This window comes from Crinia signifera, chromosome 11 (assembly GCF_055691185.1).
Source record: "Crinia signifera chromosome 11, ASM5569118v1, whole genome shotgun sequence".
In the NCBI taxonomy this organism is placed as follows: domain Eukaryota; kingdom Metazoa; phylum Chordata; class Amphibia; order Anura; family Myobatrachidae; genus Crinia; species Crinia signifera.
In genome coordinates, this window is record NC_139227.1 from 93,257,603 (window position 1) to 93,285,437 (window position 27,835).

Genomic DNA, 27,835 nt, shown 5'->3' on the forward strand with positions numbered 1-27,835 from the left:
TGACTGCGATTTCAAAACCATGCACCAGAATTTACTTCTTTCAACTCAGTAATGCATTTTGGATGTGTACCTAGAGTTTAAAGCAGAAAAACAGGAACTTTTAGAATTTTCATTTTTTGACCAAAACGACAGGACCGGAGCTGATAAAAATGTTGATATGGATGTTATTTTTTTTCTGACTGCGATTTCAAAACCATGCACCAGAATTCACTTCTTTCAACTCAGTAATGCATTTTGGATGTGTACCTAGAGTTTAAAGCAGAAAAACAGGAACTTTTAGAATTTTCATTTTTTGACCAAAACGACAGGACCGGAGCTGATAAAAATGTTGATATGGATGTTATTTTTTTTCTGACTGCGATTTCAAAACCATGCACCAGAATTCACTTCTTTAAACTCAGTAATGCATTTTGGATGTGTACCTAGAGTTTAAAGCAGAAAAACAGGAACTTTTAGAATTTTCATTTTTTGACCAAAACGACAGGACCGGAGCTGATAAAAATTTTGATATGGATGTTATTTTTTTTCTGACTGCGATTTCAAAACCATGCACCAGAATTCACTTCTTTCAACTCAGTAATGCATTTTGGATGTGTACCTAGAGTTTAAAGCAGAAAAACAGGAACTTTTAGAATTTTCATTTGTTGACCAAAACGACAGGACCGGAGCTGATAAAAATGTCTATATGGATGTTATTTTTTTTCTGACTGCGATTTCAAAACCATGCACCAGAATTCACTTCTTTAAACTCAGTAATGCATTTTGGATGTGTACCTAGAGTTTAAAGCAGAAAAACAGGAACTTTTAGAATTTTCATTTGTTGACCAAAACGACAGGTCCGGAGCTGATAAAAATGTTGATATTGATGTAATTTTTTTTCTGACTGCGGTTTCAAAACCATGCACCAGAATCAACTTCTTTCAACTCAGTAATGCATTTTGGATGTGTACCTAGAGTTTAAAGCAGAAAAACAGGAACTTTTAGAATTTTCATTTTTTGACCAAAACGACAGGACCGGAGCTGATAAAAATGTTGATATGGATGTTATTTTTTTTCTGACTGTGATTTCAAAACCATGCACCAGAATTCACTTCTTTCAACTCAGTAATGCATTTTGGATGTGTACCTAGAGTTTAAAGCAGAAAAACAGGAACTTTTAGAATTTTCATTTGTTGACCAAAACGACAGGACCGGAGCTGATAAAAATGTTGATATAGATGTTATTTTTTTTCTGACTGCGATTTCAAAACCATGCACCAGAATTCACTTCTTTCAACTCAGTAATGCATTTTGGATGTGTACCTAGAGTTTAAAGCAGAAAAACAGGAACTTTTAGAATTTTCATTTTTTGACCAAAACGACAGGACCGGAGCTGATAAAAATGTTGATATGGATGTTATTTTTTTTCTGACTGCGATTTCAAAACCATGCACCAGAATTCACTTCTTTCAACTCAGTAATGCATTTTGGATGTGTACCTAGAGTTTAAAGCAGAAAAACAGGAACTTTTAGAATTTTCATTTTTTGACCAAAACGACAGGTCCGGAGCTGATAAAAATGTTGATATTGATGTAATTTTTTTTCTGACTGCGGTTTCAAAACCATGCACCAGAATCAACTTCTTTCAACTCAGTAATGCATTTTGGATGTGTACCTAGAGTTTAAAGCAGAAAAACAGGAACTATTAGAATTTTCATTTGTTGACCAAAACGACAGGACCAGAGCTGATAAAAATGTTGATATGGATGTTATTTTTTTTCTGACTGCGATTACAAAACCATGCACCAGAATTCACTTCTTTCAACTCAGTAATGCATTTTGGATGTGTACCTAGAGTTTAAAGCAGAAAAACAGGAACTTTTAGAATTTTCATTTTTTGACCAAAACGACAGGACCGGAGCTGATAAAAATGTTGATATGGATGTTATTTTTTTTCTGACTGCGATTTCAAAACCATGCACCAGAATTCACTTCTTTCAACTCAGTAATTTGTGTACCTTGAGTTTAAAGCAGAAAAACAGGAACTTTTAGAATTTTCATTTTTTGACCAAAACGACAGGACCGGAGCTGATAAAAATGTTGATATGGATGTTACTTATTTTCTGACTGCGATTTCAAAACCATGCACCAGAATTCACTTCTTTAAACTCAGTAATGCATTTTGGATGTGTACCTAGAGTTTAAAGCAGAAAAACAGGAACTTTTAGAATTTTCATTTTTTGACCAAAACGACAGGACCGGAGCTGATAAAAATGTTGATATGGATGTTATTTTTTTTCTGACTGCGATTTCAAAACCATGCACCAGAATTCACTTCTTTCAACTCAGTAATGCATTTTGGATGTGTACCTAGAGTTTAAAGCAGAAAAACAGGAACTTTTAGAATTTTCATTTTTTGACCAAAACGACAGGACCGGACCTGATAAAAATGTTGATATGGATGTTATTTTTTTTCTGACTGCGATTTCAAAACCATGCACCAGAATCAACTTCTTTCAACTCAGTAATGCATTTTGGATGTGTACCTAGAGTTTAAAGCAGAAAAACAGGAACTTTTAGAATTTTCATTTGTTGACCAAAACGACAGGACCGGAGCTGATAAAAATGTTGATATGGATGTTATTTTTTTCTGACTGCGATTTCAAAACCATGCACCAGAATTCACTTCTTTCAACTCAGTAATGCATTTTGGATGTGTACCTAGAGTTTAAAGCAGAAAAACAGGAACTTTTAGAATTTTCATTTTTTGACCAAAACGACAGGACCGGAGCTGATAAAAATGTTGATATGGATGTTATTTTTTTTCTGACTGCGATTTCAAAACCATGCACCAGAATTCACTTCTTTAAACTCAGTAATGCATTTTGGATGTGTACCTAGAGTTTAAAGCAGAAAAACAGGAACTTTTAGAATTTTCATTTGTTGACCAAAACGACAGGACCGGAGCTGATGAAAATGTTGATATGGATGTTATTTTTTTTCTGACTTCGATTTCAAAACCATGCACCAGAATTCACTTCTTTCAACTCAGTAATGCATTTTGGATGTGTACCTAGAGTTTAAAGCAGAAAAACAGGAACTTTTAGAATTTTCATTTTTTGACCAAAACGACAGGACCGGAGCTGATAAAAATGTTGATATGGATGTTATTTTTTTTCTGACTGCGATTTCAAAACCATGCACCAGAATTCACTTCTTTAAACTCAGTAATGCATTTTGGATGTGTACCTAGAGTTTAAAGCAGAAAAACAGGAACTTTTAGAATTTTCATTTTTTGACCAAAACGACAGGACCGGAGCTGATAAAAATGTTGATATGGATGTTATTTTTTTTCTGACTGCGATTTCAAAACCATGCACCAGAATTCACTTCTTTAAACTCAGTAATGCATTTTGGATGTGTACCTAGAGTTTAAAGCAGAAAAACAGGAACTTTTAGAATTTTCATTTTTTGACCAAAACGACAGGACCGGAGCTGATAAAAATTTTGATATGGATGTTATTTTTTTTCTGACTGCGATTTCAAAACCATGCACCAGAATTCACTTCTTTCAACTCAGTAATGCATTTTGGATGTGTACCTAGAGTTTAAAGCAGAAAAACAGGAACTTTTAGAATTTTCATTTGTTGACCAAAACGACAGGACCGGAGCTGATAAAAATGTCTATATGGATGTTATTTTTTTTCTGACTGCGATTTCAAAACCATGCACCAGAATTCACTTCTTTCAACTCAGTAATGCATTTTGGATGTGTACCTAGACTTTAAAGCAGAAAAACAGGAACTTTTAGAATTTTCATTTGTTGACCAAAACGACAGGACCGGAGCTGATAAAAATGTCTATATGGATGTTATTTTTTTTCTGACTGCGATTTCAAAACCATGCACCAGAATTCACTTCTTTAAACTCAGTAATGCATTTTGGATGTGTACCTAGAGTTTAAAGCAGAAAAACAGGAACTTTTAGAATTTTCATTTGTTGACCAAAACGACAGGACCGGAGCTGATAAAAATGTTGATATAGATGTTATTTTTTTTCTGACTGCGATTTCAAAACCATGCACCAGAATTCACTTCTTTCAACTCAGTAATGCATTTTGGATGTGTACCTAGAGTTTAAAGCAGAAAAACAGGAACTTTTAGAATTTTCATTTTTTGACCAAAACGACAGGACCGGAGCTGATAAAAATGTTGATATGGATGTTATTTTTTTTCTGACTGCGATTTCAAAACCATGCACCAGAATTCACTTCTTTCAACTCAGTAATGCATTTTGGATGTGTACCTAGAGTTTAAAGCAGAAAAACAGGAACTTTTAGAATTTTCATTTTTTGACCAAAACGACAGGACCGGAGCTGATAAAAATGTTGATATGGATGTTATTTTTTTTCTGACTGCGATTTCAAAACCATGCACCAGAATTCACTTCTTTCAACTCAGTAATTTGTGTACCTTGAGTTTAAAGCAGAAAAACAGGAACTTTTAGAATTTTCATTTTTTGACCAAAACGACAGGACCGGAGCTGATAAAAATGTTGATATGGATGTTATTTTTTTTCTGACTGCGATTTCAAAACCATGCACCAGAATTCACTTCTTTCAACTCAGTAATGCATTTTGGATGTGTACCTAGAGTTTAAAGCAGAAAAACAGGAACTTTTAGAATTTTCATTTTTTGACCAAAAGGACAGGTCCGGAGCTGATAAAAATGTTGATATTGATGTAATTTTTTTTCTGACTGCGGTTTCAAAACCATGCACCAGAATCAACTTCTTTCAACTCAGTAATGCATTTTGGATGTGTACCTAGAGTTTAAAGCAGAAAAACAGGAACTTTTAGAATTTTCATTTTTTGACCAAAACGACAGGACCGGAGCAGATAAAAATGTTGATATGGATGTTATTTTTTTTCTGACTGTGATTTCAAAACCATGCACCAGAATTCACTTCTTTCAACTCAGTAATGCATTTTGGATGTGTACCTAGAGTTTAAAGCAGAAAAACAGGAACTTTTAGAATTTTCATTTGTTGACCAAAACGACAGGACCGGAGCTGATAAAAATGTTGATATAGATGTTATTTTTTTTCTGACTGCGATTTCAAAACCATGCACCAGAATTCACTTCTTTCAACTCAGTAATGCATTTTGGATGTGTACCTAGAGTTTAAAGCAGAAAAACAGGAACTTTTAGAATTTTCATTTTTTGACCAAAACGACAGGACCGGAGCTGATAAAAATGTTGATATGGATGTTATTTTTTTTCTGACTGCGATTTCAAAACCATGCACCAGAATTCACTTCTTTCAACTCAGTAATGCATTTTGGATGTGTACCTAGAGTTTAAAGCAGAAAAACAGGAACTTTTAGAATTTTCATTTTTTGACCAAAACGACAGGTCCGGAGCTGATAAAAATGTTGATATTGATGTAATTTTTTTTCTGACTGCGGTTTCAAAACCATGCACCAGAATCAACTTCTTTCAACTCAGTAATGCATTTTGGATGTGTACCTAGAGTTTAAAGCAGAAAAACAGGAACTATTAGAATTTTCATTTGTTGACCAAAACGACAGGACCAGAGCTGATAAAAATGTTGATATGGATGTTATTTTTTTTCTGACTGCGATTTCAAAACCATGCACCAGAATTCACTTCTTTCAACTCAGTAATTTGTGTACCTTGAGTTTAAAGCAGAAAAACAGGAACTTTTAGAATTTTCATTTTTTGACCAAAACGACAGGACCGGAGCTGATAAAAATGTTGATATGGATGTTACTTATTTTCTGACTGCGATTTCAAAACCATGCACCAGAATTCACTTCTTTAAACTCAGTAATGCATTTTGGATGTGTACCTAGAGTTTAAAGCAGAAAAACAGGAACTTTTAGAATTTTCATTTTTTGACCAAAACGACAGGACCGGAGCTGATAAAAATGTTGATATGGATGTTATTTTTTTTCTGACTGCGATTTCAAAACCATGCACCAGAATTCACTTCTTTCAACTCAGTAATGCATTTTGGATGTGTACCTAGAGTTTAAAGCAGAAAAACAGGAACTTTTAGAATTTTCATTTTTTGACCAAAACGACAGGACCGGACCTGATAAAAATGTTGATATGGATGTTATTTTTTTTCTGACTGCGATTTCAAAACCATGCACCAGAATCAACTTCTTTCAACTCAGTAATGCATTTTGGATGTGTACCTAGAGTTTAAAGCAGAAAAACAGGAACTTTTAGAATTTTCATTTTTTGACCAAAACGACAGGTAAGGAGCTGATAAAAATGTTGATATTGATGTAATTTTTTTTCTGACTGCGGTTTCAAAACCATGCACCAGAATCAACTTCTTTCAACTCAGTAATGCATTTTGGATGTGTACCTAGAGTTTAAAGCAGAAAAACAGGAACTTTTAGAATTTTCATTTGTTGACCAAAACGACAGGACCGGAGCTGATAAAAATGTTGATATGGATGTTATTTTTTTCTGACTGCGATTTCAAAACCATGCACCAGAATTCACTTCTTTCAACTCAGTAATGCATTTTGGATGTGTACCTAGAGTTTAAAGCAGAAAAACAGGAACTTTTAGAATTTTCATTTTTTGACCAAAACGACAGGACCGGAGCTGATAAAAATGTTGATATGGATGTTATTTTTTTTCTGACTGCGATTTCAAAACCATGCACCAGAATTCACTTCTTTAAACTCAGTAATGCATTTTGGATGTGTACCTAGAGTTTAAAGCAGAAAAACAGGAACTTTTAGAATTTTCATTTGTTGACCAAAACGACAGGACCGGAGCTGATGAAAATGTTGATATGGATGTTATTTTTTTTCTGACTTCGATTTCAAAACCATGCACCAGAATTCACTTCTTTCAACTCAGTAATGCATTTTGGATGTGTACCTAGAGTTTAAAGCAGAAAAACAGGAACTTTTAGAATTTTCATTTTTTGACCAAAACGACAGGACCGGAGCTGATAAAAATGTTGATATGGATGTTATTTTTTTTCTGACTGCGATTTCAAAACCATGCACCAGAATTCACTTCTTTAAACTCAGTAATGCATTTTGGATGTGTACCTAGAGTTTAAAGCAGAAAAACAGGAACTTTTAGAATTTTCATTTTTTGACCAAAACGACAGGACCGGAGCTGATAAAAATGTTGATATGGATGTTATTTTTTTTCTGACTGCGATTTCAAAACCATGCACCAGAATTCACTTCTTTAAACTCAGTAATGCATTTTGGATGTGTACCTAGAGTTTAAAGCAGAAAAACAGGAACTTTTAGAATTTTCATTTTTTGACCAAAACGACAGGACCGGAGCTGATAAAAATTTTGATATGGATGTTATTTTTTTTCTGACTGCGATTTCAAAACCATGCACCAGAATTCACTTCTTTCAACTCAGTAATGCATTTTGGATGTGTACCTAGAGTTTAAAGCAGAAAAACAGGAACTTTTAGAATTTTCATTTGTTGACCAAAACGACAGGACCGGAGCTGATAAAAATGTCTATATGGATGTTATTTTTTTTCTGACTGCGATTTCAAAACCATGCACCAGAATTCACTTCTTTAAACTCAGTAATGCATTTTGGATGTGTACCTAGAGTTTAAAGCAGAAAAACAGGAACTTTTAGAATTTTCATTTGTTGACCAAAACGACAGGACCGGAGCTGATAAAAATGTCTATATGGATGTTATTTTTTTTCTGACTGCGATTTCAAAACCATGCACCAGAATTCACTTCTTTAAACTCAGTAATGCATTTTGGATGTGTACCTAGAGTTTAAAGCAGAAAAACAGGAACTTTTAGAATTTTCATTTGTTGACCAAAACGACAGGACCGGAGCTGATAAAAATGTTGATATAGATGTTATTTTTTTTCTGACTGCGATTTCAAAACCATGCACCAGAATTCACTTCTTTCAACTCAGTAATGCATTTTGGATGTGTACCTAGAGTTTAAAGCAGAAAAACAGGAACTTTTAGAATTTTCATTTTTTGACCAAAACGACAGGACCGGAGCTGATAAAAATGTTGATATGGATGTTATTTTTTTTCTGACTGCGATTTCAAAACCATGCACCAGAATTCACTTCTTTCAACTCAGTAATTTGTGTACCTTGAGTTTAAAGCAGAAAAACAGGAACTTTTAGAATTTTCATTTTTTGACCAAAACGACAGGACCGGAGCTGATAAAAATGTTGATATGGATGTTACTTATTTTCTGACTGCGATTTCAAAACCATGCACCAGAATTCACTTCTTTAAACTCAGTAATGCATTTTGGATGTGTACCTAGAGTTTAAAGCAGAAAAACAGGAACTTTTAGAATTTTCATTTTTTGACCAAAACGACAGGACCGGAGCTGATAAAAATGTTGATATGGATGTTATTTTTTTTCTGACTGCGATTTCAAAACCATGCACCAGAATTCACTTCTTTCAACTCAGTAATGCATTTTGGATGTGTACCTAGAGTTTAAAGCAGAAAAACAGGAACTTTTAGAATTTTCATTTGTTGACCAAAACGACAGGACCGGAGCTGATAAAAATGTCTATATGGATGTTATTTTTTTTCTGACTGCGATTTCAAAACCATGCACCAGAATTCACTTCTTTAAACTCAGTAATGCATTTTGGATGTGTACCTAGAGTTTAAAGCAGAAAAACAGGAACTTTTAGAATTTTCATTTGTTGACCAAAACGACAGGACCGGAGCTGATAAAAATGTTGATATAGATGTTATTTTTTTTCTGACTGCGATTTCAAAACCATGCACCAGAATTCACTTCTTTCAACTCAGTAATGCATTTTGGATGTGTACCTAGAGTTTAAAGCAGAAAAACAGGAACTTTTAGAATTTTCATTTTTTGACCAAAACGACAGGACCGGAGCTGATAAAAATGTTGATATGGATGTTATTTTTTTTCTGACTGCGATTTCAAAACCATGCACCAGAATTCACTTCTTTCAACTCAGTAATGCATTTTGGATGTGTACCTAGAGTTTAAAGCAGAAAAACAGGAACTTTTAGAATTTTCATTTTTTGACCAAAACGACAGGACCGGAGCTGATAAAAATGTTGATATGGATGTTATTTTTTTTCTGACTGCGATTTCAAAACCATGCACCAGAATTCACTTCTTTCAACTCAGTAATTTGTGTACCTTGAGTTTAAAGCAGAAAAACAGGAACTTTTAGAATTTTCATTTTTTGACCAAAACGACAGGACCGGAGCTGATAAAAATGTTGATATGGATGTTACTTATTTTCTGACTGCGATTTCAAAACCATGCACCAGAATTCACTTCTTTAAACTCAGTAATGCATTTTGGATGTGTACCTAGAGTTTAAAGCAGAAAAACAGGAACTTTTAGAATTTTCATTTTTTGACCAAAACGACAGGACCGGAGCTGATAAAAATGTTGATATGGATGTTATTTTTTTTCTGACTGCGATTTCAAAACCATGCACCAGAATCAACTTCTTTCAACTCAGTAATGCATTTTGGATGTGTACCTAGAGTTTAAAGCAGAAAAACAGGAACTTTTAGAATTTTCATTTTTTGACCAAAACGACAGGTAAGGAGCTGATAAAAATGTTGATATTGATGTAATTTTTTTTCTGACTGCGGTTTCAAAACCATGCACCAGAATCAACTTCTTTCAACTCAGTAATGCATTTTGGATGTGTACCTAGAGTTTAAAGCAGAAAAACAGGAACTTTTAGAATTTTCATTTGTTGACCAAAACGACAGGACCGGAGCTGATAAAAATGTTGATATGGATGTTATTTTTTTCTGACTGCGATTTCAAAACCATGCACCAGAATTCACTTCTTTCAACTCAGTAATGCATTTTGGATGTGTACCTAGAGTTTAAAGCAGAAAAACAGGAACTTTTAGAATTTTCATTTTTTGACCAAAACGACAGGACCGGAGCTGATAAAAATGTTGATATGGATGTTATTTTTTTTCTGACTGCGATTTCAAAACCATGCACCAGAATTCACTTCTTTAAACTCAGTAATGCATTTTGGATGTGTACCTAGAGTTTAAAGCAGAAAAACAGGAACTTTTAGAATTTTCATTTTTTGACCAAAACGACAGGACCGGACCTGATAAAAATGTTGATATGGATGTTATTTTTTTTCTGACTGCGATTTCAAAACCATGCACCAGAATCAACTTCTTTCAACTCAGTAATGCATTTTGGATGTGTACCTAGAGTTTAAAGCAGAAAAACAGGAACTTTTAGAATTTTCATTTGTTGACCAAAACGACAGGACCGGAGCTGATAAAAATGTTGATATGGATGTTATTTTTTTCTGACTGCGATTTCAAAACCATGCACCAGAATTCACTTCTTTCAACTCAGTAATGCATTTTGGATGTGTACCTAGAGTTTAAAGCAGAAAAACAGGAACTTTTAGAATTTTCATTTTTTGACCAAAACGACAGGACCGGAGCTGATAAAAATGTTGATATGGATGTTATTTTTTTTCTGACTGCGATTTCAAAACCATGCACCAGAATTCACTTCTTTAAACTCAGTAATGCATTTTGGATGTGTACCTAGAGTTTAAAGCAGAAAAACAGGAACTTTTAGAATTTTCATTTGTTGACCAAAACGACAGGACCGGAGCTGATGAAAATGTTGATATGGATGTTATTTTTTTTCTGACTTCGATTTCAAAACCATGCACCAGAATTCACTTCTTTCAACTCAGTAATGCATTTTGGATGTGTACCTAGAGTTTAAAGCAGAAAAACAGGAACTTTTAGAATTTTCATTTTTTGACCAAAACGACAGGACCGGAGCTGATAAAAATGTTGATATGGATGTTATTTTTTTTCTGACTGCGATTTCAAAACCATGCACCAGAATTCACTTCTTTAAACTCAGTAATGCATTTTGGATGTGTACCTAGAGTTTAAAGCAGAAAAACAGGAACTTTTAGAATTTTCATTTTTTGACCAAAACGACAGGACCGGAGCTGATAAAAATGTTGATATGGATGTTATTTTTTTTCTGACTGCGATTTCAAAACCATGCACCAGAATTCACTTCTTTAAACTCAGTAATGCATTTTGGATGTGTACCTAGAGTTTAAAGCAGAAAAACAGGAACTTTTAGAATTTTCATTTTTTGACCAAAACGACAGGACCGGAGCTGATAAAAATTTTGATATGGATGTTATTTTTTTTCTGACTGCGATTTCAAAACCATGCACCAGAATTCACTTCTTTCAACTCAGTAATTTGTGTACCTTGAGTTTAAAGCAGAAAAACAGGAACTTTTAGAATTTTCATTTTTTGACCAAAACGACAGGACCGGAGCTGATAAAAATGTTGATATGGATGTTACTTATTTTCTGACTGCGATTTCAAAACCATGCTCCAGAATTCACTTCTTTAAACTCAGTAATGCATTTTGGATGTGTACCTAGAGTTTAAAGCAGAAAAACAGGAACTTTTAGAATTTTCATTTTTTGACCAAAACGACAGGACCGGAGCTGATAAAAATGTTGATATGGATGTTATTTTTTTTCTGACTGCGATTTCAAAACCATGCACCAGAATTCACTTCTTTCAACTCAGTAATGCATTTTGGATGTGTACCTAGAGTTTAAAGCAGAAAAACAGGAACTTTTAGAATTTTCATTTTTTGACCAAAACGACAGGACCGGACCTGATAAAAATGTTGATATGGATGTTATTTTTTTTCTGACTGCGATTTCAAAACCATGCACCAGAATCAACTTCTTTCAACTCAGTAATGCATTTTGGATGTGTACCTAGAGTTTAAAGCAGAAAAACAGGAACTTTTAGAATTTTCATTTTTTGACCAAAACGACAGGTAAGGAGCTGATAAAAATGTTGATATTGATGTAATTTTTTTTCTGACTGCGGTTTCAAAACCATGCACCAGAATCAACTTCTTTCAACTCAGTAATGCATTTTGGATGTGTACCTAGAGTTTAAAGCAGAAAAACAGGAACTTTTAGAATTTTCATTTGTTGACCAAAACGACAGGACCGGAGCTGATAAAAATGTTGATATGGATGTTATTTTTTTCTGACTGCGATTTCAAAACCATGCACCAGAATTCACTTCTTTCAACTCAGTAATGCATTTTGGATGTGTACCTAGAGTTTAAAGCAGAAAAACAGGAACTTTTAGAATTTTCATTTTTTGACCAAAACGACAGGACCGGAGCTGATAAAAATGTTGATATGGATGTTATTTTTTTTCTGACTGCGATTTCAAAACCATGCACCAGAATTCACTTCTTTAAACTCAGTAATGCATTTTGGATGTGTACCTAGAGTTTAAAGCAGAAAAACAGGAACTTTTAGAATTTTCATTTGTTGACCAAAACGACAGGACCGGAGCTGATAAAAATGTTGATATAGATGTTATTTTTTTTCTGACTGCGATTTCAAAACCATGCACCAGAATTCACTTCTTTCAACTCAGTAATGCATTTTGGATGTGTACCTAGAGTTTAAAGCAGAAAAACAGGAACTTTTAGAATTTTCATTTTTTGACCAAAACGACAGGACCGGAGCTGATAAAAATGTTGATATGGATGTTATTTTTTTCTGACTGCGATTTCAAAACCATGCACCAGAATTCACTTCTTTCAACTCAGTAATGCATTTTGGATGTGTACCTAGAGTTTAAAGCAGAAAAACAGGAACTTTTAGAATTTTCATTTTTTGACCAAAACGACAGGACCGGAGCTGATAAAAATGTTGATATGGATGTTATTTTTTTTCTGACTGCGATTTCAAAACCATGCACCAGAATTCACTTCTTTCAACTCAGTAATTTGTGTACCTTGAGTTTAAAGCAGAAAAACAGGAACTTTTAGAATTTTCATTTTTTGACCAAAACGACAGGACCGGAGCTGATAAAAATGTTGATATGGATGTTACTTATTTTCTGACTGCGATTTCAAAACCATGCACCAGAATTCACTTCTTTAAACTCAGTAATGCATTTTGGATGTGTACCTAGAGTTTAAAGCAGAAAAACAGGAACTTTTAGAATTTTCATTTTTTGACCAAAACGACAGGACCGGAGCTGATAAAAATGTTGATATGGATGTTATTTTTTTTCTGACTGCGATTTCAAAACCATGCACCAGAATTCACTTCTTTCAACTCAGTAATGCATTTTGGATGTGTACCTAGAGTTTAAAGCAGAAAAACAGGAACTTTTAGAATTTTCATTTGTTGACCAAAACGACAGGACCGGAGCTGATAAAAATGTCTATATGGATGTTATTTTTTTTCTGACTGCGATTTCAAAACCATGCACCAGAATTCACTTCTTTAAACTCAGTAATGCATTTTGGATGTGTACCTAGAGTTTAAAGCAGAAAAACAGGAACTTTTAGAATTTTCATTTGTTGACCAAAACGACAGGACCGGAGCTGATAAAAATGTTGATATAGATGTTATTTTTTTTCTGACTGCGATTTCAAAACCATGCACCAGAATTCACTTCTTTCAACTCAGTAATGCATTTTGGATGTGTACCTAGAGTTTAAAGCAGAAAAACAGGAACTTTTAGAATTTTCATTTTTTGACCAAAACGACAGGACCGGAGCTGATAAAAATGTTGATATGGATGTTATTTTTTTTCTGACTGCGATTTCAAAACCATGCACCAGAATTCACTTCTTTCAACTCAGTAATTTGTGTACCTTGAGTTTAAAGCAGAAAAACAGGAACTTTTAGAATTTTCATTTTTTGACCAAAACGACAGGACCGGAGCTGATAAAAATGTTGATATGGATGTTACTTATTTTCTGACTGCGATTTCAAAACCATGCACCAGAATTCACTTCTTTAAACTCAGTAATGCATTTTGGATGTGTACCTAGAGTTTAAAGCAGAAAAACAGGAACTTTTAGAATTTTCATTTTTTGACCAAAACGACAGGACCGGACCTGATAAAAATGTTGATATGGATGTTATTTTTTTTCTGACTGCGATTTCAAAACCATGCACCAGAATCAACTTCTTTCAACTCAGTAATGCATTTTGGATGTGTACCTAGAGTTTAAAGCAGAAAAACAGGAACTTTTAGAATTTTCATTTTTTGACCAAAACGACAGGTAAGGAGCTGATAAAAATGTTGATATTGATGTAATTTTTTTTCTGACTGCGGTTTCAAAACCATGCACCAGAATCAACTTCTTTCAACTCAGTAATGCATTTTGGATGTGTACCTAGAGTTTAAAGCAGAAAAACAGGAACTTTTAGAATTTTCATTTGTTGACCAAAACGACAGGACCGGAGCTGATAAAAATGTTGATATGGATGTTATTTTTTTCTGACTGCGATTTCAAAACCATGCACCAGAATTCACTTCTTTCAACTCAGTAATGCATTTTGGATGTGTACCTAGAGTTTAAAGCAGAAAAACAGGAACTTTTAGAATTTTCATTTTTTGACCAAAACGACAGGACCGGAGCTGATAAAAATGTTGATATGGATGTTATTTTTTTTCTGACTGCGATTTCAAAACCATGCACCAGAATTCACTTCTTTAAACTCAGTAATGCATTTTGGATGTGTACCTAGAGTTTAAAGCAGAAAAACAGGAACTTTTAGAATTTTCATTTGTTGACCAAAACGACAGGACCGGAGCTGATGAAAATGTTGATATGGATGTTATTTTTTTTCTGACTTCGATTTCAAAACCATGCACCAGAATTCACTTCTTTCAACTCAGTAATGCATTTTGGATGTGTACCTAGAGTTTAAAGCAGAAAAACAGGAACTTTTAGAATTTTCATTTTTTGACCAAAACGACAGGACCGGAGCTGATAAAAATGTTGATATGGATGTTATTTTTTTTCTGACTGCGATTTCAAAACCATGCACCAGAATTCACTTCTTTAAACTCAGTAATGCATTTTGGATGTGTACCTAGAGTTTAAAGCAGAAAAACAGGAACTTTTAGAATTTTCATTTTTTGACCAAAACGACAGGACCGGAGCTGATAAAAATTTTGATATGGATGTTATTTTTTTTTCTGACTGCGATTTCAAAACCATGCACCAGAATTCACTTCTTTCAACTCAGTAATGCATTTTGGATGTGTACCTAGAGTTTAAAGCAGAAAAACAGGAACTTTTAGAATTTTCATTTGTTGACCAAAACGACAGGACCGGAGCTGATAAAAATGTCTATATGGATGTTATTTTTTTTCTGACTGCGATTTCAAAACCATGCACCAGAATTCACTTCTTTCAACTCAGTAATGCATTTTGGATGTGTACCTAGAGTTTAAAGCAGAAAAACAGGAACTTTTAGAATTTTCATTTGTTGACCAAAACGACAGGACCGGAGCTGATAAAAATGTCTATATGGATGTTATTTTTTTTCTGACTGCGATTTCAAAACCATGCACCAGAATTCACTTCTTTAAACTCAGTAATGCATTTTGGATGTGTACCTAGAGTTTAAAGCAGAAAAACAGGAACTTTTAGAATTTTCATTTGTTGACCAAAACGACAGGACCGGAGCTGATAAAAATGTTGATATAGATGTTATTTTTTTTCTGACTGCGATTTCAAAACCATGCACCAGAATTCACTTCTTTCAACTCAGTAATGCATTTTGGATGTGTACCTAGAGTTTAAAGCAGAAAAACAGGAACTTTTAGAATTTTCATTTTTTGACCAAAACGACAGGACCGGAGCTGATAAAAATGTTGATATGGATGTTATTTTTTTTCTGACTGCGATTTCAAAACCATGCACCAGAATTCACTTCTTTCAACTCAGTAATGCATTTTGGATGTGTACCTAGAGTTTAAAGCAGAATAACAGGAACTTTTAGAATTTTCATTTTTTGACCAAAACGACAGGTCCGGAGCTGATAAAAATGTTGATATTGATGTAATTTTTTTTCTGACTGCGGTTTCAAAACCATGCACCAGAATCAACTTCTTTCAACTCAGTAATGCATTTTGGATGTGTACCTAGAGTTTAAAGCAGAAAAACAGGAACTTTTAGAATTTTCATTTTTTGACCAAAACGACAGGACCGGAGCTGATAAAAATGTTGATATGGATGTTATTTTTTTTCTGACTGTGATTTCAAAACCATGCACCAGAATTCACTTCTTTCAACTCAGTAATGCATTTTGGATGTGTACCTAGAGTTTAAAGCAGAAAAACAGGAACTTTTAGAATTTTCATTTTTTGACCAAAACGACAGGACCGGAGCTGATTAAAATGTTGATATGATTGTTATTTTTTTTCTGACTGCGATTTCAAAACCATGCACCAGAATTTACTTCTTTCAACTCAGTAATGCATTTTGGATGTGTACCTAGAGTTTAAAGCAGAAAAACAGGAACTTTTAGAATTTTCGTTTGTTGACCAAAACGACAGGACCGGACCTGATAAAAATGTTGATATGGATGTTATTTTTTTTCTGACTGCGATTTCAAAACCATGCACCAGAATTCACTTCTTTCAACTCAGTAATGCATTTTGGATGTGTACCTAGAGTTTAAAGCAGAAAAACAGGAACTTTTAGAATTTTCATTTTTTGACCAAAACGACAGGTCCGGAGCTGATAAAAATGTTGATATTGATGTAATTTTTTTTCTGACTGCGGTTTCAAAACCATGCACCAGAATCAACTTCTTTCAACTCAGTAATGCATTTTGGATGTGTACCTAGAGTTTAAAGCAGAAAAACAGGAACTTTTAGAATTTTCATTTTTTGACCAAAACGACAGGTCCGGAGCTGATAAAAATGTTGATATTGATGTAATTTTTTTTCTGACTGCGGTTTCAAAACTATGCACCAGATTTAAATTCTTTCAACTCAGTAATGCATTTTGGATGTGTACCTAGAGTTTAAAGCAGAAAAACAGGAACTTTTAGAATTTTCATTTTTTGACCAAAACGACAGGACCGGAGCTGATTAAAATGTTGATATGATTGTTATTTTTTTTCTGACTGCGATTTCAAAGCCATGCACCAGAATTCACTTCTTTCAACTCAGTAATGCATTTTGGATGTGTACCTAGAGTTTAAAGCAGAAAAACAGGAACTTTTAGAATTTTCATTTTTTGACCAAAACGACAGGTCCGGAGCTGATAAAAATGTTGATATTGATGTAATTTTTTTTCTGACTGCGGTTTCAAAACCATGCACCAGAATCAACTTCTTTCAACTCAGTAATGCATTTTGGATGTGTACCTAGAGTTTAAAGCAGAAAAACAGGAACTATTAGAATTTTCATTTGTTGACCAAAACGACAGGACCAGAGCTGATAAAAATGTTGATATGGATGTTATTTTTTTTCTGACTGCAATTTCAAAACCATGCACCAGAATTCACTTCTTTCAACTCAGTAATGCATTTTGGATGTGTACCTAGAGTTTAAAGCAGAAAAACAGGAACTTTTAGAATTTTCATTTTTTGACCAAAACGACAGGACCGGAGCTGATAAAAATGTTGATATGGATGTTATTTTTTTTCTGACTGCGATTTCAAAACCATGCACCAGAATTCACTTCTTTCAACTCAGTAATTTGTGTACCTTGAGTTTAAAGCAGAAAAACAGGAACTTTTAGAATTTTCATTTTTTGACCAAAACGACAGGACCGGAGCTGATAAAAATGTTGATATGGATGTTACTTATTTTCTGACTGCGATTTTAAAACCATGCACCAGAATTCACTTCTTTAAACTCAGTAATGCATTTTGGATGTGTACCTAGAGTTTAAAGCAGAAAAACAGGAACTTTTAGAATTTTCATTTTTTGACCAAAACGACAGGACCGGAGCTGATAAAAATGTTGATATGGATGTTATTTTTTTTCTGACTGCGATTTCAAAACCATGCACCAGAATTCACTTCTTTCAACTCAGTAATGCATTTTGGATGTGTACCTAGAGTTTAAAGCAGAAAAACAGGAACTTTTAGAATTTTCATTTTTTGACCAAAACGACAGGACCGGACCTGATAAAAATGTTGATATGGATGTTATTTTTTTTCTGACTGCGATTTCAAAACCATGCACCAGAATCAACTTCTTTCAACTCAGTAATGCATTTTGGATGTGTACCTAGAGTTTAAAGCAGAAAAACAGGAACTTTTAGAATTTTCATTTTTTGACCAAAACGACAGGACCGGAGCTGATAAAAATGTTGATATGGATGTTATTTTTTTCTGACTGCGATTTCAAAACCATGCACCAGAATTCACTTCTTTCAACTCAGTAATGCATTTTGGATGTGTACCTAGAGTTTAAAGCAGAAAAACAGGAACTTTTAGAATTTTCATTTTTTGACCAAAACGACAGGACCGGAGCTGATAAAAATGTTGATATGGATGTTATTTTTTTCTGACTGCGATTTCAAAACCATGCACCAGAATTCACTTCTTTCAACTCAGCAATGCATTTTGGATGTGTACCTAGAGTTTAAAGCAGAAAAACAGGAACTTTTAGAATTTTAATTTGTTGACCAAAACGACAGGACCGGAGCTGATAAAAATGTTGATATGGATGTTATTTTTTTTCTGACTGCGATTTCAAAACCATGCACCAGAATTCACTTCTTTAAACTCAGTAATGCATTCTGGATGTGTACCTAGAGTTTAAAGCAGAAAAACAGGAACTTTTAGAATTTTCATTTTTTGACCAAAACGACAGGACCGGAGCTGATAAAAATGTTGATATGGATGTTATTTTTTTTCTGACTGCGATTTCAAAACCATGCACCAGAATTCACTTCTTTCAACTCAGTAATGCATTCTGGATGTGTACCTAGAGTTTGAAGCAGAAAAACAGGAACTTTTAGAATTTTCATTTGTTGACCAAAACGACAGGACCGGACCTGATAAAAATGTTGATATGGATGTTATTTTTTTTCTGACTGCGATTTCAAAACCATGCACCAGAATTCACTTCTTTCAACTCAGTAATGCATTTTGGATGTGTACCTAGAGTTTAAAGCAGAAAAACAGGAACTTTTAGAATTTTCATTTTTTGACCAAAACGACAGGACCGGAGCTGATGAAAATGTTGATATGGATGTTATTTTTTTTCTGACTGCGATTTCAAAACCATGCACCAGAATTCACTTATTTCAACTCAGTAATGCATTTTGGATGTGTACCTAGAGTTTAAAGCAGAAAAACAGGAACTTTTAGAATTTTCATTTTTTGACCAAAACGACAGGACCGGAGCTGATAAAAATGTTGATATGGATGTTATTTTTTTTCTGACTGCGATTTCAAAACCATGCACCAGAATTCACTTCTTTAAACTCAGTAATGCATTTTGGATGTGTACCTAGAGTTTAAAGCAGAAAAACAGGAACTTTTAGAATTTTCATTTTTTGACCAAAACGACAGGACCGGAGCTGATAAAAATGTTGATATGGATGTTATTTTTTTTCTGACTGCGATTTCAAAACCATGCACCAGAATTCACTTCTTTAAACTCAGTAATGCATTTTGGATGTGTACCTAGAGTTTAAAGCAGAAAAACAGGAACTTTTAGAATTTTCATTTGTTGACCAAAACGACAGGACCGGAGCTGATAAAAATGTTGATATGGATGTTATTTTTTTTCTGACTGCGATTTCAAAACCATGCACCAGAATTCACTTCTTTAAACTCAGTAATGCATTTTGGATGTGTACCTAGAGTTTAAAGCAGAAAAACAGGAACTTTTAGAATTTTCATTTTTTGACCAAAACGACAGGACCGGAGCTGATAAAAATGTTGATATGGATGTTATTTTTTTTCTGACTGCGATTTCAAAACCATGCACCAGAATTAACTTCTTTCAACCCAGTAATGCATTTTGGATGTGTACCTAGAGTTTAAAGCAGAAAAACAGGAACTTTTAGAATTTTCATTTGTTGACCAAAACGACAGGACCGGACCTGATAAAAATGTTGATATGGATGTTATTTTTTTTCTGACTGCGATTTGAAAACCATGCACCAGAATTCACTTTTTTAAACTCAGTAATGCATTTTGGATGTGTACCTAGAGTTTAAAGCAGAAAAACAGGAACTTTTAGAATTTTCATTTTTTGACCAAAACGACAGGACCGGAGCTGATAAAAATGTTGATATGGATGTTATTTTTTTCTGACTGCGATTTCAAAACCATGCACCAGAATTCACTTCTTTCAACTCAGTAATGCATTTTGGATGTGTACCTAGAGTTTAAAGCAGAAAAACAGGAACTTTTAGAATTTTCATTTTTTGACCAAAACGACAGGACCGGAGCTGATAAAAATGTTGATATGGATGTTATTTTTTTCTGAATGCGATTTCAAAACCATGCACCAGAATTCACTTCTTTAAACTCAGTAATGCATTTTGGATGTGTACCTAGAGTTTAAAGCAGAAAAACAGGAACTTTTAGAATTTTCATTTTTTGACCAAAACGACAGGACCGGAGCTGATAAAAATGTTGATATGGATGTTATTTTTTTTCTGACTGCGATTTCAAAACCATGCACCAGAATTAACTTCTTTCAACCCAGTAATGCATTTTGGATGTGTACCTAGAGTTTAAAGCAGAAAAACAGGAACTTTTAGAATTTTCATTTGTTGACCAAAACGACAGGACCGGACCTGATAAAAATGTTGATATGGATGTTATTTTTTTTCTGACTGCGATTTGAAAACCATGCACCAGAATTCACTTTTTTAAACTCAGTAATGCATTTTGGATGTGTACCTAGAGTTTAAAGCAGAAAAACAGGAACTTTTAGAATTTTCATTTTTTGACCAAAACGACAGGACCGGAGCTGATAAAAATGTTGATATGGATGTTATTTTTTTCTGACTGCGATTTCAAAACCATGCACCAGAATTCACTTCTTTCAACTCAGTAATGCATTTTGGATGTGTACCTAGAGTTTAAAGCAGAAAAACAGGAACTTTTAGAATTTTCATTTTTTGACCAAAACGACAGGACCGGAGCTGATAAAAATGTTGATATGGATGTTATTTTTTTCTGAATGCGATTTCAAAACCATGCACCAGAATTCACTTCTTTCAACTCAGCAATGCATTTTGGATGTGTACCTAGAGTTTAAAGCAGAAAAACAGGAACTTTTAGAATTTTAATTTGTTGACCAAAACGACAGGACCGGAGCTGATAAAAATGTTGATATGGATGTTATTTTTTTTCTGACTGCGATTTCAAAACCATGCACCAGAATTCACTTCTTTAAACTCAGTAATGCATTCTGGATGTGTACCTAGAGTTTAAAGCAGAAAAACAGGAACTTTTAGAATTTTCATTTTTTGACCAAAACGACAGGACCGGAGCTGATAAAAATGTTGATATGGATGTTATTTTTTTTCTGACTGCGATTTCAAAACCATGCACCAGAATTCACTTCTTTCAACTCAGTAATGCATTCTGGATGTGTACCTAGAGTTTGAAGCAGAAAAACAGGAACTTTTAGAATTTTCATTTTTTGACCAAAACGACAGGACCGGAGCTGATGAAAATGTTGATATGGATGTTATTTTTTTTCTGACTGCGATTTCAAAACCATGCACCAGAATTCACTTCTTTCAACTCAGTAATGCATTTTGGATGTGTACCTAGAGTTTAAAGCAGAAAAACAGGAACTTTTAGAATTTTCATTTTTTGACCAAAACGACAGGACCGGAGCTGATAAAAATGTTGATATGGATGTTATTTTTTTTCTGACTGCGATTTCAAAACCATGCACCAGAATTCACTTCTTTAAACTCAGTAATGCATTTTGGATGTGTACCTAGAGTTTAAAGCAGAAAAACAGGAACTTTTAGAATTTTCATTTTTTGACCAAAACGACAGGACCGGAGCTGATAAAAATGTTGATATGGATGTTATTTTTTTTCTGACTGCGATTTCAAAACCATGCACCAGAATTCACTTCTTTAAACTCAGTAATGCATTTTGGATGTGTACCTAGAGTTTAAAGCAGAAAAACAGGAACTTTTAGAATTTTCATTTGTTGACCAAAACGACAGGACCGGAGCTGATAAAAATGTTGATATGGATGTTATTTTTTTTCTGACTGCGATTTCAAAACCATGCACCAGAATTCACTTCTTTAAACTCAGTAATGCATTTTGGATGTGTACCTAGAGTTTAAAGCAGAAAAACAGGAACTTTTAGAATTTTCATTTTTTGACCAAAACGACAGGACCGGAGCTGATAAAAATGTTGATATGGATGTTATTTTTTTTCTGACTGCGATTTCAAAACCATGCACCAGAATTAACTTCTTTCAACCCAGTAATGCATTTTGGATGTGTACCTAGAGTTTAAAGCAGAAAAACAGGAACTTTTAGAATTTTCATTTGTTGACCAAAACGACAGGACCGGACCTGATAAAAATGTTGATATGGATGTTATTTTTTTTCTGACTGCGATTTGAAAACCATGCACCAGAATTCACTTTTTTAAACTCAGTAATGCATTTTGGATGTGTACCTAGAGTTTAAAGCAGAAAAACAGGAACTTTTAGAATTTTCATTTTTTGACCAAAACGACAGGACCGGAGCTGATAAAAATGTTGATATGGATGTTATTTTTTTTCTGACTGCGATTTCAAAACCATGCACCAGAATTAACTTCTTTCAACTCAGTAATGCATTTTGGATGTGTACCTAGAGTTTAAAGCAGAAAAACAGGAACTTTTAGAATTTTCATTTGTTGACCAAAACGACAGGACCGGACCTGATAAAAATGTTGATATGGATGTTATTTTTTTTCTGACTGCGATTTCAAAACCATGCACCAGAATTCACTTCTTTCAACTCAGTAATGCATTTTGGATGTGTACCTAGAGTTTAAAGCAGAAAAACAGGAACTTTTAGAATTTTCATTTTTTGACCAAAACGACAGGACCGGAGCTGATGAAAATGTTGATATGGATGTTATTTTTTTTCTGACTGCGATTTCAAAACCATGCACCAGAATTCACTTCTTTCAACTCAGTAATGCATTTTGGATGTGTACCTAGAGTTTAAAGCAGAAAAACAGGAACTTTTAGAATTTTCATTTTTTGACCAAAACGACAGTACCGGAACTGATAAAAATGTTGATATGGATGTTATTTTTTTTCTGACTGCGATTTCAAAACCATGCACCAGAATTCACTTCTTTCAACTCAGTAATGCATTTTGGATGTGTACCTAGAGTTTAAAGCAGAAAAACAGGAACTTTTAGAATTTTCATTTGTTGACCAAAACGACAGGACCGGAGCTGATAAAAATGTCTATATGGATGTTATTTTTTTTCTGACTGCGATTTCAAAACCATGCACCAGAATTCACTTCTTTAAACTCAGTAATGCATTTTGGATGTGTACCTAGAGTTTAAAGCAGAAAAACAGGAACTTTTAGAATTTTCATTTGTTGACCAAAACGACAGGACCGGAGATGATAAAAATGTTGATATGGATGTTATTTTTTTTCTGACTGCGATTTCAAAACCATGCACCAGAATTCACTTCTTTCAACTCAGAAATGCATTTTGGATGTGTACCTAGAGTTTAAAGCAGAAAAACAGGAACTTTTAGAATTTTCATTTTTTGACCAAAACGACAGGTCCGGAGCTGATAAAAATGTTGATATTGATGTAATTTTTTTTCTGACTGCGGTTTCAAAACCATGCACCAGAATCAACTTCTTTCAACTCAGTAATGCATTTTGGATGTGTACCTAGAGTTTAAAGCAGAAAAACAGGAACTTTTAGAATTTTCATTTTTTGACCAAAACGACAGGACCTGAGCTGATAAAAATGTTGATATGGATGTTTTTTTTTTTCTGACTGCGATTTCAAAACCATGCACCAGAATCAACTTCTTTCAACTCAGTAATGCATTTTGGATGTGTACCTAGAGTTTAAAGCAGAAAAACAGGAACTTTTAGAATTTTCATTTTTTGACCAAAACGACAGGACCGGAGCTGATAAAAATGTTGATATGGATGTTATTTTTTTTCTGACTGCGATTTCAAAACCATGCACCAGAATTCACTTCTTTCAACTCAGTAATGCATTTTGGATGTGTACCTAGAGTTTAAAGCAGAAAAACAGGAACTTTTAGAATTTTCATTTTTTGACCAAAACGACAGGACCGGAGCTGATAAAAAATGTTGATATGGATGTTATTTTTTTTCTGACTGCGATTTCAAAACCATGCACCAGAATTCACTTCTTTAAACTCAGTAATGCATTTTGGATGTGTACCTAGAGTTTAAAGCAGAAAAACAGGAACTTTTAGAATTTTCATTTTTTGACCAAAACGACAGGACCGGAGCTGATAAAAATGTTGATATGGATGTTATTTTTTTTCTGACTGCGATTTCAAAACCATGCACCAGAATTCACTTCTTTAAACTCAGTAATGCATTTTGGATGTGTACCTAGAGTTTAAAGCAGAAAACAGGAACTTTTAGAATTTTCATTTTTTGACCAAAACGACAGGACCGGAGCTGATAAAAATGTTGATATGGATGTTATTTTTTTTCTGACTGCGATTTCAAAACCATGCACCAGAATTCACTTCTTTCAACTCAGTAATGCATTTTGGATGTGTACCTAGAGTTTAAAGCAGAAAAACAGGAACTTTTAGAATTTTCATTTTTTGACCAAAACGACAGGACCGGAGCTGATAAAAAATGTTGATATGGATGTTATTTTTTTTCTGACTGCGATTTCAAAACCATGCACCAGAATTCACTTCTTTAAACTCAGTAATGCATTTTGGATGTGTACCTAGAGTTTAAAGCAGAAAAACAGGAACTTTTAGAATTTTCATTTGTTGACCAAAACGACAGGACCGGAGCTGATAAAAATGTTGATATGGATGTTATTTTTTTTCTGACTGCGATTTCAAAACCATGCACCAGAATTCACTTCTTTAAACTCAGTAATGCATTTTGGATGTGTACCTAGAGTTTAAAGCAGAAAAACAGGAACTTTTAGAATTTTCATTTTTTGACCAAAACGACAGGACCGGAGCTGATAAAAATGTTGATATGGATGTTATTTTTTTTCTGACTGCGATTTCAAAACCATGCACCAGAATTAACTTCTTTCAACCCAGTAATGCATTTTGGATGTGTACCTAGAGTTTAAAGCAGAAAAACAGGAACTTTTAGAATTTTCATTTGTTGACCAAAACGACAGGACCGGACCTGATAAAAATGTTGATATGGATGTTATTTTTTTTCTGACTGCGATTTGAAAACCATGCACCAGAATTCACTTTTTTAAACTCAGTAATGCATTTTGGATGTGTACCTAGAGTTTAAAGCAGAAAAACAGGAACTTTTAGAATTTTCATTTTTTGACCAAAACGACAGGACCGGAGCTGATAAAAATGTTGATATGGATGTTATTTTTTTTCTGACTGCGATTTCAAAACCATGCACCAGAATTAACTTCTTTCAACTCAGTAATGCATTTTGGATGTGTACCTAGAGTTTAAAGCAGAAAAACAGGAACTTTTAGAATTTTCATTTGTTGACCAAAACGACAGGACCGGACCTGATAAAAATGTTGATATGGATGTTATTTTTTTTCTGACTGCGATTTCAAAACCATGCACCAGAATTCACTTCTTTCAACTCAGTAATGCATTTTGGATGTGTACCTAGAGTTTAAAGCAGAAAAACAGGAACTTTTAGAATTTTCATTTTTTGACCAAAACGACAGGACCGGAGCTGATGAAAATGTTGATATGGATGTTATTTTTTTTCTGACTGCGATTTCAAAACCATGCACCAGAATTCACTTCTTTCAACTCAGTAATGCATTTTGGATGTGTACCTAGAGTTTAAAGCAGAAAAACAGGAACTTTTAGAATTTTCATTTTTTGACCAAAACGACAGTACCGGAACTGATAAAAATGTTGATATGGATGTTATTTTTTTTCTGACTGCGATTTCAAAACCATGCACCAGAATTCACTTCTTTCAACTCAGTAATGCATTTTGGATGTGTACCTAGAGTTTAAAGCAGAAAAACAGGAACTTTTAGAATTTTCATTTGTTGACCAAAACGACAGGACCGGAGCTGATAAAAATGTCTATATGGATGTTATTTTTTTTCTGACTGCGATTTCAAAACCATGCACCAGAATTCACTTCTTTAAACTCAGTAATGCATTTTGGATGTGTACCTAGAGTTTAAAGCAGAAAAACAGGAACTTTTAGAATTTTCATTTGTTGACCAAAACGACAGGACCGGAGATGATAAAAATGTTGATATGGATGTTATTTTTTTTCTGACTGCGATTTCAAAACCATGCACCAGAATTCACTTCTTTCAACTCAGAAATGCATTTTGGATGTGTACCTAGAGTTTAAAGCAGAAAAACAGGAACTTTTAGAATTTTCATTTTTTGACCAAAACGACAGGTCCGGAGCTGATAAAAATGTTGATATTGATGTAATTTTTTTTCTGACTGCGGTTTCAAAACCATGCACCAGAATCAACTTCTTTCAACTCAGTAATGCATTTTGGATGTGTACCTAGAGTTTAAAGCAGAAAAACAGGAACTTTTAGAATTTTCATTTTTTGACCAAAACGACAGGACCTGAGCTGATAAAAATGTTGATATGGATGTTTTTTTTTTTCTGACTGCGATTTCAAAACCATGCACCAGAATCAACTTCTTTCAACTCAGTAATGCATTTTGGATGTGTACCTAGAGTTTAAAGCAGAAAAACAGGAACTTTTAGAATTTTCATTTTTTGACCAAAACGACAGGACCGGAGCTGATAAAAATGTTGATATGGATGTTATTTTTTTTCTGACTGCGATTTCAAAACCATGCACCAGAATTCACTTCTTTCAACTCAGTAATGCATTTTGGATGTGTACCTAGAGTTTAAAGCAGAAAAACAGGAACTTTTAGAATTTTCATTTTTTGACCAAAACGACAGGACCGGAGCTGATAAAAAATGTTGATATGGATGTTATTTTTTTTCTGACTGCGATTTCAAAACCATGCACCAGAATTCACTTCTTTAAACTCAGTAATGCATTTTGGATGTGTACCTAGAGTTTAAAGCAGAAAAACAGGAACTTTTAGAATTTTCATTTTTTGACCAAAACGACAGGACCGGAGCTGATAAAAATGTTGATATGGATGTTATTTTTTTTCTGACTGCGATTTCAAAACCATGCACCAGAATTCACTTCTTTAAACTCAGTAATGCATTTTGGATGTGTACCTAGAGTTTAAAGCAGAAAACAGGAACTTTTAGAATTTTCATTTTTTGACCAAAACGACAGGACCGGAGCTGATAAAAATGTTGATATGGATGTTATTTTTTTTCTGACTGCGATTTCAAAACCATGCACCAGAATTCACTTCTTTCAACTCAGTAATGCATTTTGGATGTGTACCTAGAGTTTAAAGCAGAAAAACAGGAACTTTTAGAATTTTCATTTTTTGACCAAAACGACAGGACCGGAGCTGATAAAAAATGTTGATATGGATGTTATTTTTTTTCTGACTGCGATTTCAAAACCATGCACCAGAATTCACTTCTTTAAACTCAGTAATGCATTTTGGATGTGTACCTAGAGTTTAAAGCAGAAAAACAGGAACTTTTAGAATTTTCATTTTTTGACCAAAACGACAGGACCGGAGCTGATAAAAATGTTGATATGGATGTTATTTTTTTTCTGACTGCGATTTCAAAACCATGCACCAGAATTCACTTCTTTAAACTCAGTAATGCATTTTGGATGTGTACCTAGAGTTTAAAGCAGAAAACAGGAACTTTTAGAATTTTCATTTTTTG